The 15,675-nt window shown below is 45.4% G+C and overlaps 1 pseudogene; it reads left to right on the top strand.

Annotated features, from left to right (window-relative positions):
- The first annotated feature begins 12,539 nt into the window (after positions 1-12,539).
- Positions 12,540-13,454, top strand: LOC126946299 (rho-related GTP-binding protein RhoG-like; annotated as a pseudogene).
- Positions 13,455-15,675: the final 2,221 nt, after the last annotated feature.

Here is a 15,675-nt window from a genome sequence, read left to right on the forward strand (position 1 = left end):
TAGGTGCTGCTATGATTTGGTCCCCACCAACACTCATGTTGAAATTTGATCCTCAGTGTGACCATGTTGGGAGGTGGGGCGTAGTGTATGGCTCATGGAGGGAGATGGAGATCCCTCTTGAATGGCTTAGTGTTGTTCTTATGTTAGTGAGTGAGTTCCTGCTCTGGTGAGACTGGATTAGTTCTTGCAGGAATGGATTAATTTCCATGAAGATGGGTTGTTATAAAGTCAGGATGCCCCTCAAGTTTTGTTTGATCAAGGTGTCTGTTTCCACTTTGACCTTCTCTGCCATGTTATGATGTAGCATGAAACCCCTTGCCAGAAGCCAGGGCCATGCCCTTAAACTTCCCAGTCTACAAAACTGAGAGCTAAATACTTTTTTTGTTTATAAATTACTCAGTCTTGAGTATTCTGTTATAGCAACTCAAAATGGACTAAGACAGGTGTATATATGTTTATAATTGTTATATCTTCTTTTTTTTTTTTTTTGAGATGGAATCTCTCTCTGTCACCCAGGCTGGAGAGCAGTGGCACGATCTCTGCTCACTGCAAGCTCTGCCTCCTGGGATCACACCATTCTCCTGCCTCAGCCTCCCGAGTAGCTGGGACTACAGGCGCCCACCACCACGCCCGGCTAATTTTTTATATTTTTAGTAGAGACGGGGTTTCACCATGTTAGCCAGGATGGTCTCGATCTCCTGACCTCGTGATCCGCCTGCCTCGGCCTCCCAAAGTGCTGGGATTACAGGCATGAGCCACCGCACCTGGCCTGTATCTTCTTGCTGTATAAACCTTTTATCAGTATTTAATGTCCTCTGTCTAACCTTTTTTGTTGTAAAGCCTATTTTGTCTGACAATAATATAGTCACCACAGCTGTCTTGGTTACTATTTGCATGCAGTATCTTTCCCAATCTTTTTACTTTCAATCTCTTTGTGTCCTTATATCTAACATGAGATTCTTATGGACAGCATATAAATGGATCTTTTAAAAAATCTAACCTGCTAATTTCTGCCTTTTACTAGGAGAGTTTAATCCATTTATATGTAATGTGAATACTGATAAAGAGGGATTTACTTTTGCCATTTATCTATTTGTTTCTTTATGTCTTGTATGGGTTTCGTTCCTCAGTTCTTCCATTACTACTTTTTAAAAAATTTAGTTGATTTTTTTGGTGGTGTACAATTTTGATTCCCTTCTTCTTTCCTGCTCTGTATGTTAAGTTTTTTTCTTAGTGGTTATTTCCGACCTAGTGGCTCACACTCATAATCTCAGCACTTTGGGAGGCTGAGGTGGGAGGATCACTTGAGGCCAGTAGTTTAAGACCAACCTGGGCAACATCATAGTGAGACCTGTCTCTAAAAAAAAAGTAAAAAATATCCCTTTGTCTTTGGGTTTCAACAATTTGACTATAATGTGTCTTGATGTGGATCTCTTTGAATTTATCCTGCTTGGAGTTTAACTGTTGAACATGTATATTCATGTCTTTTCTCAGATTTGAGAAGTTTTTGGCCATTATTTCTTCGAGTATTTTTTCTGGCTAGGTGTGGTGGTTCATGCCTATAATCTCAACACTTTGGGAGGCCAATGCAGGAGGATTGTTTGAGGCCAGGAGTTCAAGACCAGCCTTGCCAACATAGTAAGGCCCCATCCCTACAAAAACATTTAAAATTATGGCCAGGCATGGTGGCTCATGCCTGTAATCACAGCATTTTGGAAAGCTGAGGCAGGTGGATCACCTGAGGTCAGGAGTTCACGACCAGCCTGGCCAACATGGTGAAACCCCGTCTCTATTAAAAATACAAAAAAAATTTAGCCGGGCGTAGTGGTGGGTGCCTATAATCCCAGCTACTCAGGAGGCTGAGGTAGGAGAATTGCTTGAACCCGGGAGGCAGAGGTTGCAGTGAGCCAAGATCACGCCATTGCACTCCAGCCTGGGCAACAAGAGTGAAACTCCATCTCAAAAAAAAATAATAATAATTTAAAAATTAGATATGGTGGCATATGCCTGTAGTACCCGCTAGTCAGGAGGCTGAGGCAGGAGGATCACTTGAGCCACGGAGTTCAAGGCTGCAGTGAGCTATGATTGCACCACCGCACTCCAGCCTGGGTGACAGAGTGAGACCCTGTCCCTAAAACTATATACATATACCTTACTTCTTTTGAAACTGTATACCTATATACATATACCTACCTTCTTTTGAAACTATATACGTATATATAATTTTAGATATAACTAAATATATGTGTGTGTGTGTGTGTATATATATATATATATATATATATATTTTTTTTTTTTTTTTTTTTTTTTGAGTTGGAGTCTCACTCTGTTGCCCATGCTGGAGTGCAGTGGCATGATCTCGGCTCACTGCAACCTTCGCTCTCTGAGTTCAAGTGATTCTCCTGCCTCGGCCTCCCAAAGTGCTCTGATTACAGGTGTGAGCCACCGCACCCGGTTGTACTTTCTTGTTTATTTGTATGTTTTATCATTCATTTGAGAACTAGACATCTTAAGTATTATATTGTAGTAACTCTGGAGATCTAATTCTCCTCCTCAGAGATTGCTGAATCTTGCTTGTTGAAGGCCGGAGCCATCTGTTTGTGACTTCTGCAAACTAACTTTTGCAAACTGTATATTCCTTATTGTATGTGGCCACTAAAGTTTCTGTTCTGTTATCTCTGAGGTCAGTCGATGACCTGACAAAGATTTCCTTAAATTTCTGGCTCTCCTTATGAGGCTACCTTCTTTTGCAAAAAGAAAAGAAAAAAAAAAATAAATAAAATTTCTGGCTTCTCAAAAGGGAAATGGCTATGAAGCTATGAAAAGACATGAAGGAAGCTTAAATGCAATTACTAACTGAAAGAAGCCAATCTGAAAAGGCTACATACTGGATGATTTCAACTATATGACATTCTGGAAAGGGCAAAACTATGGAGACGGTAAAAAGATCTGTGTTTGCCAGGGGTTGGGGGGAAGAGGGATGAATAAGTGGAGTACAGAGGGTTTTTAAGACAGGGAAACTATTCTGTATTATGCCATAATAGTGAAAACATATCATTATACATTTGTCAAAACCCATAGAATGTATAACACCAAGAGTGAACCTTAAAATAAACTATGGACTCTTGAATGATAGTAATTTGTCAATGTAGGCTCCACAATTATTTATTCATTTATTTATTTTAATTTAATTTCATTTTATTTTTGAGACGGAGTTTCGCTCTTGTTGCCTAGGCTGGAGTGCAATGGCACAATCTTGGCTCACTGCAACCTCCACCTCCCTGGTTCAAGCGATTCTCCTGCCTTAGCCTCCCAAGTAGCTGGGATTACAGGCATGTGCCACCACGCCCAGCCAATTTTGTATTTTTAGTAGAGACGGGGTTTCTCCATGTTGGTCAGGCTGGTCTTGAACTCCCAACCTCAGGTGATCTGCCCTCCTCGGCCTCCCAAAGTGCTGGGATTATAGGCGTGAGCCACTGCACCCAGCCAACAATTATTTATTTATTTATTTTTCAGATAGAGTCTTGCTCTGTCACCCAGGCTGGAGTGCAGTGATATGATCTTGGCTCACTGCAACCTCCACCTCCTGGGTTCAAGTGATTCTCGTGCCTCAGCCTCCCGAGTACCTGGGATTACAGGTGTGTGCCACCATGCCCAGGTAATTTTTGTGTTTTTAGTAGAGACAGGGTTTACACCATGTTGGCTGGGCTGGTCTTGAACTCCTAACCTCAAGTGATCCACCCATCTCGGCTTCTAAAAGTGCTGGGATTACAGGCATGAGCTACCATGCCTGGTCAGCTCAACAGTAACAAACTGTTCTTTGTTCTCTTTTCCCATTCTGATGCTAGAGTTTGATAGTAGGGGAGGTTGTGGGGTACAGCAAGGAATATATGGGAACTCTCTGTACTTTCCACTTGATTTTACTGTGAACTTAAAATTGCTCTAAAAAATAAAGTCTATTTTTGGTAGAAACAGGGTTTCATCTTGTTGCCCAGGCTAGTCTCAAACTCCTGAACTCAAGCGATCTGCCCACTTCAGCCTTGCAAAGTGCTGGAATTATCAGGCATGGGCCACTGTGCCCAACCTGGAAGTATATTAATGTAAGGTTCTTTTTTTTTTTTTTTTTTTTTTTTTCTTGAGGGAGTCTTGCTCTGTTGCTCAGGCTGGAGTGCAGTGGCATGATTTGGGTTCACTGCAACCTCCACCTCCCAGGTTCAAGCGATTCTCCTGCCTCAGCCTCCCGAGTAGCTGGGACTACAGGCATGCACCACCACACCTGGCCAGTTTTTGTATTTTTAGTAGAGACGGGGTTTTGCCATGTTGGCCAGGCTGGTCTCGCACTCCTGACCTCAAATGATCTGCCTGCTTCAGCCTACCAATATGCTGGGATTAACAGGCGTGAGCAACCGCACCTGGCCTATTAATATAAGGCTCTTACACTCTCTGTGAAATGGTATAATATTTGAAGGTAGATGGTGATAGGTTAAAGATGTCGCTATAAACCTTTAAGCAACCACTAAAATAAAACAAGGAGGAATAGCTAATAACTCAGTAAAGGAGATATAATGGAATAAAAGTAATATTGACTAATCCAAAATAAGTCAGAAAAAGGAAAAAAAGAACAAAGAGATGGGATGAATAAAAACAAGATGATAGACCCAAATCTAATTGTATTAACAATCATATTAAACTTGGATGTTCTTTTTTTTTTTTTGTATTTTTTGTAGAGAGGGGGTTTCACTGTGTTAGCCAGGATGGTCTCGATCTCCTAACCTCGTGATCCGCCCGTCTCGGCCTCCCAAAGTGCTGGGATTACAGGCTTGAGCCACCGCACCCGACCAAACTTAGATGTTCTTAACACCCTAATTACAGGGTAGAGGTGATCAGATTGGGTAGAAAAGCAAGACCTGCCAGGTACAGTGGCTCACACCTATAATTTCAGCACTTTGGGAGCCGAAGGCAGGTGGATTGCTTGAGCCCAGGAGTTCAAGACCAGCCTGGGCAACACAGAGACCTGTCTCTGCAAAAAGTAAAACTAGATGGGTGGCCGGGCGCGGTGGCTCACGCCTGTATTCCCAGCACTTTGGGAGGCCGAGGTGGGCAGATCACGAGGTCAGGAGTTCAAGACCAGCCTGACCAACATGATGAAACCCTGTCTCTACTAAAAATTCAAAAATTAGCCGGGTGTGGTGGCACATGCCTGTAATCCCAGCTACTCGGGAGGCTGAGGCAGGAGAATCGCTTGAACCCGGGAGGCGGAGGTTGTGGTGAGCCGAGATCATGCCATTGCACTCCAGCCTGGATGGCAGAGCAAGACTCCGTCTCAAAACAAAAAAACAAAAAACTAGCCGGGTGTGGTGGTGCCTGCCTGTAGTCCTAGCTACTGCTCAGGTGGCTGAGGTGGGAGGTTGAGACTACAGTGAGCTGATATCATGTCACTGTACTCCAGCCTTGGTGACAGAGTGAGACCCTGTTTCAAAAAAAAAAAAAAAAAAAGTCTGGGCACGGTGGCTCATGCCTGTAATCCCAGCACTTTGGGAGGCCGAGGTGGGCAGATCACCTGAGGTTGGGAGTCCAACATGGAGAAACTACGTCTCTACTAAAAATACAAAATTAGCCAGGCGTGGTGGCACATGCCTGTAATCCCAGCTACTCGGGAGGCTGAGGCAGGAGAACTGCTTGAACCTGGGAGGTGGAGGTTGTGGTGAGCCGAGATCGCGACATTGCACTCCAGCCTGGGCAAAAATAGCAAAGCTGCGTCTCAAAAAAAAAAAAAAAAAAGAAAGAAAAGCTAGACCCAACCTTTGTTCTGCATACAAGAAATGCTCTTTAAATACAAAGACACAATCTGGGCGCCGTGGCTCATGCCTGTAATCCCAGCACTTTGGGAGGCCAAGAAGGGCAGATCACCTGAGGTCAGGAGTTTGAGACAACCTGGCCAACATGGCAAAGCCCCCTCTCTACTAAAAATACAAACATTAGCCAGGTGTGGTGGCACATGCCTGTAGTCCCAGCTACTTATGAGGCTGAGGCAGGAGAATTGCTTGAACCCGGGAGGTGGGGGTTGCAGTGAGCCGAGATCGCGCCACTGCATTCCAGCCTGGATGACAGAGCGAGACTCCGTCTCAAAACAAAACAAAACAAAACAAAACAGCAAAGGCACAGGCCGCATGCATAATTTCAACACTTTGGGAGGCTGAGGTGGGCAGATCGCTTGAGCCCAGGAGTTCGAGACCAGCCTGGGCAGCATGGTGAAACCCTGTCTCTACAAAAAATACAAAAATTAGCTGGGTGTGGTGGCACTCATCTGCAGTGGAGAGGCTGTGGTGGGAGGATCACCTGAGCCCAGGAGGTGGAGGCTGGGGTGAGCCGTGGTCGTGCCACTGCACTCCAGCCTGGGGACAGAGTGAGATTCTGTCTCAAAAAATAAATGAATAAAGAAATAAAATTAATCAATAATTTAAAATTTATTTTAGAATTATAAAAACAATAAATAAAAATTAAAAATGTAATATACCAAAAACCGTTGAATTGTAAATTTTAAATGGTGTGTGAATTTATATTTCAGTAAAGCTGTATGATTCCATTTATATAAAACTCTTGGAAATTCAAACTAATATATGGTGATAGAAAGGAACTGTAATTCTCGCACTACCTCATTGTCTTTTTTTTTTTTTTTTTAAGATTATATTTGTTTTGGAGACTGGGATCTCGCTGTGTTGCCTAGGCTGGACTTGGACTCCTGGGCTCAAGCAATCCTCTCCCACTCAGCCTCCAGAGTAGCTGGGACTACAGGCAGGCACCACCACACCCGGTTTGTGTTTTTGTTTATTTTTAAAGAATTATTTTATTTAAAAAAATTTTTTTGGTTTGTTTGTTGAGGCAGAGTTTTGTTCTTGTTGCCCAAGCTGGAGTGCAATGGTGTGATCTTGGCTCATTGCAAGTTCAAGTGATTCGTGTGCCTCAGTCTCCCGAGTAGCTGGGATTACAGGCGTGCACCACCACACCCAGCTAATTTTGTATTTTTAGTACAGACGGGGTTTCACCATGTTGGTCAGGCTCGTCTCGAACTCCTGACCTCAGGTGACTGCACCTCTGTCTCTCAAAGTGTTGGGATTACAGGCCTGAGCCACCGCACCTGGCCTTTTTTTTTTTTTTTTTTTTGAGATGGAGTTTCGCTCTTGTCGCCCAGGCTGGAGTGCAATGGCATGATCTCGGCTCACTGCAACCTTGGCCTCCAGAATTCAAGCGATTCTCCTGCCTCAGTCTCTCCAGCAGCTGGGATTATAGGCGCACGCCACCACACCCGGCTAATTTTTGTATTTTTAGTAGAGACGGGGTTTCATCATGTTGGTCAGGCTGGTCTCGAACTCCTGACCTCAGTTGATCCCCTCCTTCCCCCATCGCCGCCTCGGCCTCCCAAAGTGCTGGGATTACAGGCGTTAGCCACCGCGCCCGGCCAATTTTTTTTTTTTTAACCTCATTGTCTTTACTTACTTTTATTTTATTTTATTTTCTCTTTATGTTAATATTAGTCCAGAGGAGAAAATAGGACTTGGGGATCTGGGGAACACGGGGTGGTCTCACTTTGCCAAGGGAAAGGTGAGGTTTGGGGACCCCTGGGCTAAGTAAATCGTACTGATGTCGCGATCTAAGTAGTCCTGGATTACCTGAAGATGTAGTGTAGAAGCCTGTGACTTACAGTGAGGCTGTCCCTAGAACTTCACTTCCCAGGAGGTCTCAGGCGTCGAGTGGCATGGGACTCGGACGCTACCCGGATGTGGCGCCGAGTTCGCGGAACCTGCCCAGCCCAATGCAAGACGCCCGGGAGGCTCTGGCGTTCGAGCAACTCTGGAGAACTATCGGACTGTGAACGATCGGATTGAGAACACCCGAGCCGATCCCTACCTCCGATCTTCTCTCCCCGAGTCTCCCCATCCCCCTGGAGGTTGTTTTAGAGAACGTTGTCTTATGAGCCACTCCCTGGATGGAAGGGATTTGAGGATGGAGTGAGGTGTGTGTATGTCGGGCAGACTGAGCCAGCTTTCCTGTATGTGAATCCGATGGAGGGTGCCTCTCTGTCCCAGCCTCACGTGTCCATGTGAAGCCCCGGAATCAACTACCCTTGGTGGAGAAGGATGTGTATGAAGTGTCAAACGGGCTTGTGGTGTAACTTGATGGATCACTAGGCTTGCCTGTCCTTCATTTAAATTTCCAAGTGCAAGATAGTCTCCTCTGGCTCAGGGCTGGGGAGGGTTCAAGTGGCTTGCTTCATCTTGGAGTGTCCTAGAGTCTCTTTTAACCTGTCTTGAACCAAAGAAGTCAGTAGATAAACTAAGTTCAGTAGATAAACTAAGTTGCAGAAAGTACAGTAGATTAAAAATGGGGGTCTTCGGCCGGGCGCGGTGGCTCAAGCCTGTAATCCCAGCACTTTGGGAGGCCGAGACGGGTGGATCACGAGGTCAGGAGATCGAGACCATCCTGGCTAACACAGTGAAACCCCGTCTCTACTAAAAAATACAAAAAACTAGCCGGGTGAGTTGGCGGGCGCCTGTAGTCCCAGCTACTCGGGAGGCTGAGGCAGGAGAATGGCATAAACCCGGGAGGCGGAGCTTGTAGTGAGCTGAGATCCGGCCACTGCACTCCAGCCCGGGTGACAGAGCGAGACTCCGTCTCAAAAAAAAAAAAAAAAAAAAAAAAAAAAAAAAAAATGGGGGTCTTCTATTGAATTATTTGGGTTTCAGAAAGACAGAGCCATTTCAAGTGAATGTAAACTCAGACTTGTGGGAAGACGGTTGACACATGGAGAATGTGTTAGAAACAGTACCATTTTGAGCTGGACTCTTGTCTTGACTGTTGTTAGGACTTTCATATTGTGTGTCTAGCCCAGGAGACAGTTGACTGCCAGACAGACTGTATATGTGGAGAAGGATGCTTTAGGACAAGCTTGTCCAACTCATGGCCCAACATAAATTTGTAAACTCTCTTAAAACTATTTTTTTTGAAATTTTTTTTTTTTTTTAGCACATCAGCATTATTAGTGTATTTTATGTGTGGCCCAAGACAATTCTTCTTCCAACGTGGAGGAAAGCCAAAAGATATGGACACCACTGCTTTAGTAGATGAGGTTGGAAGACTTTTCAGACATTGTAATACCAGGGTTAGGAGTGAATGACTAACTCAGGGGCCTTCTTGGGTGCTGTCTCTACAGTTACAGGCCCCTCCCAGTTTCCAATCCTTTAAGCATACCTAAATATCTCTGATTTATTTGTTTTATTTATTTATTTATTTATTTATTTATTTATTTATTTGAGACAGGGTCTCGCTCTGTCGCTCACGTTGGAGTGTTGGCCAGGCTGGTCTTGAACTCCTGACTTCCAAGCGATCTGCCCTCCTCAGCTTCCCAAAGTGCTGGGATTAAAGTCGTGAGCCCAGCCTCTCCCTGAGTTTTACTCCGATTCAGCAACTGCCTAAGTTGCACTGCTGTTCTGAAAGCAGTCACTTTAAGCAGAGGTGTTGGACACTGGATGATACCTAGAGGAAGCTGGGAAAATGAGTTGCACAGGCAGTAATTGTTGTACGAATTCAGAGGGGAAATAAATTTATCCAGATCAGGAAAGTCAAAGAAGGCTATTCTCGAGGAAGGTGGTGATGACTGTGCCCCTTTTGTATCGACCTTGTGTGTTTCATCCTTATGCCTATTCCTGGATGGAAAAAGAACGGGCTGATGGTCAGTGAATACCCTGGGGTGGTTTCCCACCAGAGTTAAATTATGCTCTGGACTTATTTTAGCTGTGGAACCTGTGCTAAAGACGACTTCTAGGTGGGAGGCCTCACCACTCAGAATTGGCTCTGTGTGGGCAGAGAGCAACCCCTAGTGGGCTTGTGGAAAGCACACTCTGAAAGCCACTTTTCTTTTTCCTTTTTTTTTTTTCTTTTTGAGACAGGGTCTCCGTCTGTCACCCAGCCTGGAGTCCAGTGGTGTGATCATAGCTCACTGCAGCCTCGATCTCCCAGGCTCAAGGAATCCTCTCACCTCAGCATCCCAAGTAGCTGGGACTACAGGTACATGCCACCATGCCTGGCTAATTTTTTTTTATTTTTAGTGAGACGAAGTCTCACTATGTTGCCCAGGCTGGCCTCAAACTTCTGAGCTCAAGCAACCTTCCCCCCTCAGCCTCCCAAAATTCTGGGGTTACAGGCATGAGCCACCACGCCCAGCTCACTTTTCTTTATTCTGACCAAAATGAGGTGTTGTGTTTATTTTGTTTTTGCCTATGATATGGGCCTAATATGGACCTTAGCTAATGAGACAACAGGATGGGGGATGTATCTATTTCCCCAAATCCTTAAGGTGAGAAATAAATTCATTCTCAATTTTTTTTCTGTAACCAAATATATATGATTATTTAATGCCCTTTCCTCTGTGCTCTGACACTTAAAGAAGATACTGCTATAAGAATTAGGTCTGGCCGGGCGCGGTGGCTCAAGCCTGTAATCCCAGCACTTTGGGAGGCCTAGACGGGCGGATCACGAGGTCGGGAGATCGAGACCATCCTGGCTAACATGGTGAAACCCCGTCTCTACTAAAAAATACAAAAAACTAGCCGGGCGAGGCGGCGGGCGCCTGTAGTCCCAGCTACTGGGGAGGCTGAGGCAGGAGAATGGCGGGAACCCGGGGGGCGGAGCTTGCAGTGAGCTGAGATCCGGCCACTGCACTCCAGCCTGGGCGGCAGAGCGAGACTCCGTCTCAAAAAAAAAAAAAAAAAAAAGAATTAGGTCTGAAATTAGGGCAGTAGTTAAGAACCTACAGAAGGTAGAGTACTTTGGGACCTAAATTGAGGGCAAGGCATTGATGGGGTATTAATATGAGTGTATAAATATAGGAACTCATAATAAACAAGCTTCTTGGAGAGCATCTCTGCCATATCATTTACTCGGAAATACTGATTTATGAAGAAATGGATGAGTGTGGTGGCATTAAGACCTGTAGTTTTACTCACATAAGGTTGAAGGGGATGAGACCCCTGGTTTATCTAGCATTGTAACCATATTACAGAATTTTTGCCTTCTCCAGAAGTAGAATAGTAGAATTATTAAGAAGACATAGTGGCTTCTATCACTTAATGAGTACTGTCTATGTGAGAGGGACTAATAAGTACTACGCATGCCTTCTTTCATTTAACCCTGAGGTTAAAAATTTTCTCTGGCCAGGAGCTGTGGCTCATGCCTGTAATCCCAGCACTTTGAGAGGCAGAAGCGGGTGGATCACTTGAGGCCAGGAGTTCAAGACCAGCCTGGTCAACATGGTGAAACCCTGTCTCTACTAAAAACGCAAAAATTAGCTGGGCGTGGTGGCGCACGCCTGTAATCCCAGCTACTCGGGAGGCTGAGGCACAAAAATCGTTTGAACCCAGGAGGCAGAGGTTGCAGTGAGCTGAGATACACCACTGCACACTCCAGCCTGGGTGACAGAGCAAGACTCCGCCAAAAAAACAACAACAAAAAAAACAAAAAAAACCCGACAAGTTCACAAAGATTAGAGGGAGAAATGGGTTTTGCCTCTTGACTTCGGAGCCTAGATTCTTAACCATTTCTCTTTTCTTTTTTCTTTTTTTTTGAGACAAGAGTCTTGCTCTGTTGTCCAGGCTGGAATGCAATGGCATGACCCTGGCTCAATGCAACCTCTGCCTCCCAGGCTCAAGTGATTCTCCTGCCTCAGCCTCCTGAGTAGCTGGAATTACAGATGTGTGCCACCACGTCTGGCTAATTTTTGTATTTTTAGTAGAGATGGGGTTTTGCCATGTTGGCCAGGCTGGCCTCGAACTGGTCGCAGGTGATCTACTCACCTCGGCCTCCTAAAGTGCTGGGAATACAGGCGTGAGCCACCGCACCCAGTCCTCTTAACCATTTCTCTAGCTGAGTGTGACTTTGTCTGCCTTTCTCTCCAGTTTTGTGATGTCTCTGTTTTTCAGGAATGGAGGTTCCTCTGCTGCTCTATAGCCAGAGACCCAAAGTGAGAGCCATGTTTCTTGATTCAACCCTGGAAACCTTCTATGATAATTTTAAAAAATGACTAACCATTTATTGAGCACCCATAATATTTTAGCACCTTTGATACAGTAGATCCAGACCTTATGACAACAGTGTAACACAAATACCTATGTGTATGAATGGTTTTTAATCTTTTTGAGCTCACCAAAAGATTAAAAAGCCTTTTGTGAGATACTGGTGACAGCTCTGGATCTTCTTTCCAGAAAAATTCAGTTATGCACATATACATAGTATTGTACACAACTTCAGAAGAGGCTTCTAGGACCTACTGAAGCCCATCCTCTAGTAGTCCACAGACTCCAGGGTAAGAACTCTTGACTTATACAACCCTTTGCAGCTGACTCTTTTATAGCATTAAGGGTATAGAGAGTGTGAGGGGCATCTTATCCTCCTCATCTTCTCCTCAGAGAGAAATGTTTAGAATAGCTCCCTACATTAACCAAGTATCTCTGAATATTCTTTCTTTCTCTCTTGTACATAGGACTACAAGGGAAGAATGCAGACAATCACATGTGTGGTTGTAGGAGATGAGGCTATAGGTAAAACCTGCCTCCTCATCAGTTACACAACAAACGCCTTTCCTGAGGAGTATATCCCCACTGTCTGACAACTATAGCGTCCAGACATCTGTGGATGGGCAAATCGTCAGCCTGAACACGTGGGACACTGCTGGCCAAGAGGAGTATGACTGACTGCGAACACTCTCCTAACCCCAGACCAGTATCTTTGTTGTTTTTCCACTGGGAACCCATCCTCTTATGCCAATGTGAGGCATAAGTGGCACCCAGAGGTCTCCCATCATTGCCCCAATGTGCCTGTTCTGCTGGTAGGCACCAAGAGGTACCTGTGGAGTGACCTTGAGACAGTGAAGAAGCTGAAGGAGCAGAGCCTAGTGCCCATGACTCCCCAGCAAGGCACTTCCCTGGCTAAGCAGTTGGGGGCTGTGAAGTATCTGAAATATTCGGCCCTGATGCAAGATGGGGTGCATGAGGTATTTTCAGAAGCTCTCTGGGCTGTGCTTTACTCTGCTACAAAGAACACCAAGAAGTGCATCCTCTTATAGCTTCTGGGTGCTACCTGGGGACTGCACCTAAGAAGTATAAGGGTGATATTCCTTTGTCAGTAGTTAAAGAGTGCCAGCATGAGCCATTTGTCTCTTCTAGAAACCCTAGACTGCAGGATATTGAGCTTTTGGAGGAATGAAGACAGACTTTTTTGTGCATAGCTGCTTTTAAGTTTGGTCTGACCTTTTGGAGGAAGGGGTGTGTGTGTGTGTGTGTGTGTGTGTGTGTGTGTGTGTGTGTGTCCCCTGTCGAAGTGGTAAGAGGAGGTGCCACTCAGTGCTCTTCTTTTCTCTCCTGGCCAGGTAATGATAAGCAGAGCAGCTTAAGACTGTTCATTGTAGACTTTGGTCTGACCTTTTGGAGGAAGGGGTGTGTGTGTGTGTGTGTGTGTGTGTGTGTGTGTGTGTGTGTGTGTGTGTGTGTGTGTGTGTGTGTGTGTGTTTCATTGTAGACTTTGGTCTGACCTTTTGGAGGAAGGGTGTGGGTGTGTGTGTGTGTGTGTGTGTGTGTGTGTGTGTGTCCCCTGTCGAAGTGGTAAGAGGAGGTGCCACTCAGTGCTCTTCTTTTCTCTCCTGGCCAGGTAATGATAAGCAGAGCAGCTTAGGACTGTTCATTGTAGACTTTTGCTTGTCTGCTTTTATATCTAATTGGAGCTTTCCTTGCTGTATTTACCACTGAGCAAGTGCCTCACAGAAGGACAAGGTTATTCGGTTTTTATTTATTTATTATTATTATTATTGTTAATATTTTTTGAGACGGAGTTTCTTTCTTGTCACCCAGGCTGGAGTGCAATGATATGATCTCGGCTCACTGCAACCTCCGCCTCCCAGGTTCCACCAATTCTCCTGCCTCAGCCTCCCGAGTAGCTGGGATTACAGGCGCCCGCCACCATGCCCGGCTAATTCTTTCGTATTTTTAGTAGAGACAGGGTTTCACCATGTTGGCCAGACTGGTCTCGAACTCCTGACCTCAGATGATCCACCCACCTCAGCCTCCCAAAGTGCTGGGATTACAGGTGTAAGCCACCATGCCCGGCCTATTTTTATTATTTTTTTGAGAATCTCACTGTCACCCAGGCTGGAGTGCAGTGACACGATCTTGGCTTACTGCAACCTCCGCCTCCTAAGTTTCAAGCAATTCTCCTGCCTTCTGCCTCAGCCTCCTGAGTAGCTGGGACCATAGGCACGCACTACCACACCTGGCTAATTTTTGTATTCTTAGTAGAGATGGACTCTCACCATGTTGGCCAGGCTGGTCTCAAACTCCTGACTTCAGGTCATCTGCCTGCCTCTGCCTCCCAAAGTGCTGGGATTATAGGTATGAGCCACCATGCCCGGCTGGTTATTCAGTTTTTAAATCATTGCTTTAAACTTTCATATACGAGGTTGCTTTTTTTTTTTGGGGGGGGGGAGGTTATTGCGACAGGTCTTGTTTTGTCATCCATGGAGGCTGGACTGCAGTGGCAGTGGCATGAACATGGCTCACTGCCATCTCAACATCCCAGGCTCAAGGGATCCTCTTGCCTCAGCCCCCCAAGTAGCTGGGACCATGAGTGCGTGTCACCATGTCTGGTTAATTTTTGTATTTTTGTAGAGATGGTGTTTCACCATGTCACCCGGGCTGGTCTTGAACTCCTGAGCTCAAGTGATCCTCCCATCTTGGCCTCCCAAAGTGCTGGGATTACAGGTGTGAGCTACCGTGCCTGGGCAACTAATTTTTGAAAACCATATTATGGGCTGGGTGCGGTGGCTCACGCGTGTAATCCCAGCACTTTGGGAGGCCGAGGCGGGCAGATCACAAGGTCAGGAGATCGAGACTGTCCTAACACGGTGAAACCCTGTCTCTACTAAAAAATACAAAAAATTAGCCGGGTGTGGTGGTGGCTGCCTGTAGTCCCAGCTACTCCTGAGGCTGAGACAGGAGAATGGCATGAACCTGGGAGGCGGAGCTTGCAGTGAGCCGAGATCATGCCACTGCACTCCAGCCTGGGTGATAGAACAAGACTCCGTCTCAAAAACAAAAACAAACAAAAAAAAAAAGGAAACCATATTTGTGTGATTCCTGGGTGTTCCCAGTGTTGACATGTTACTCCCATTCTTGAGATGAGACATTTTCACAAAAATGGTTTAGGAGCATTTTTTAAAGTTCTGTGAGATGGTAATAGATGTTCCTTAGAAGAGTTCTGTCAGAAGAACAGAACTCTGTTCTTCCTACTGGGATTTAAAAAAAAAAAAAAAAAAAGAGGAAAAAACGGTTCTGTCATCAAATAGGTTCAAGAACCAGCAATTTAAAATAGTGGTGAGCATGGTTGCTCATGCCTATAATCCCAGCACTTCGGGATGCCAAAGCATGTAGATGGCTTGAGCTCAGGAGTTTGAGACCAACCTGGGCAACATGGCAAAACCGTCTCTACAAAATATGTGAATATTTGTAATCCCAGCACTTTGGGAGGCCGAGACGGGCAGATCACGAGGTCAGGAGATCGAGACCATCCTGGCTAACCCGGTGAAACCCCGTCTCTACTAAAAAATACAAAAAACTAGCCGGGCGAGGCGGG

The sequence above is a fragment of the Macaca thibetana genome, chromosome X, assembly GCF_024542745.1.
Source record: "Macaca thibetana thibetana isolate TM-01 chromosome X, ASM2454274v1, whole genome shotgun sequence".
In the NCBI taxonomy this organism is placed as follows: domain Eukaryota; kingdom Metazoa; phylum Chordata; class Mammalia; order Primates; family Cercopithecidae; genus Macaca; species Macaca thibetana.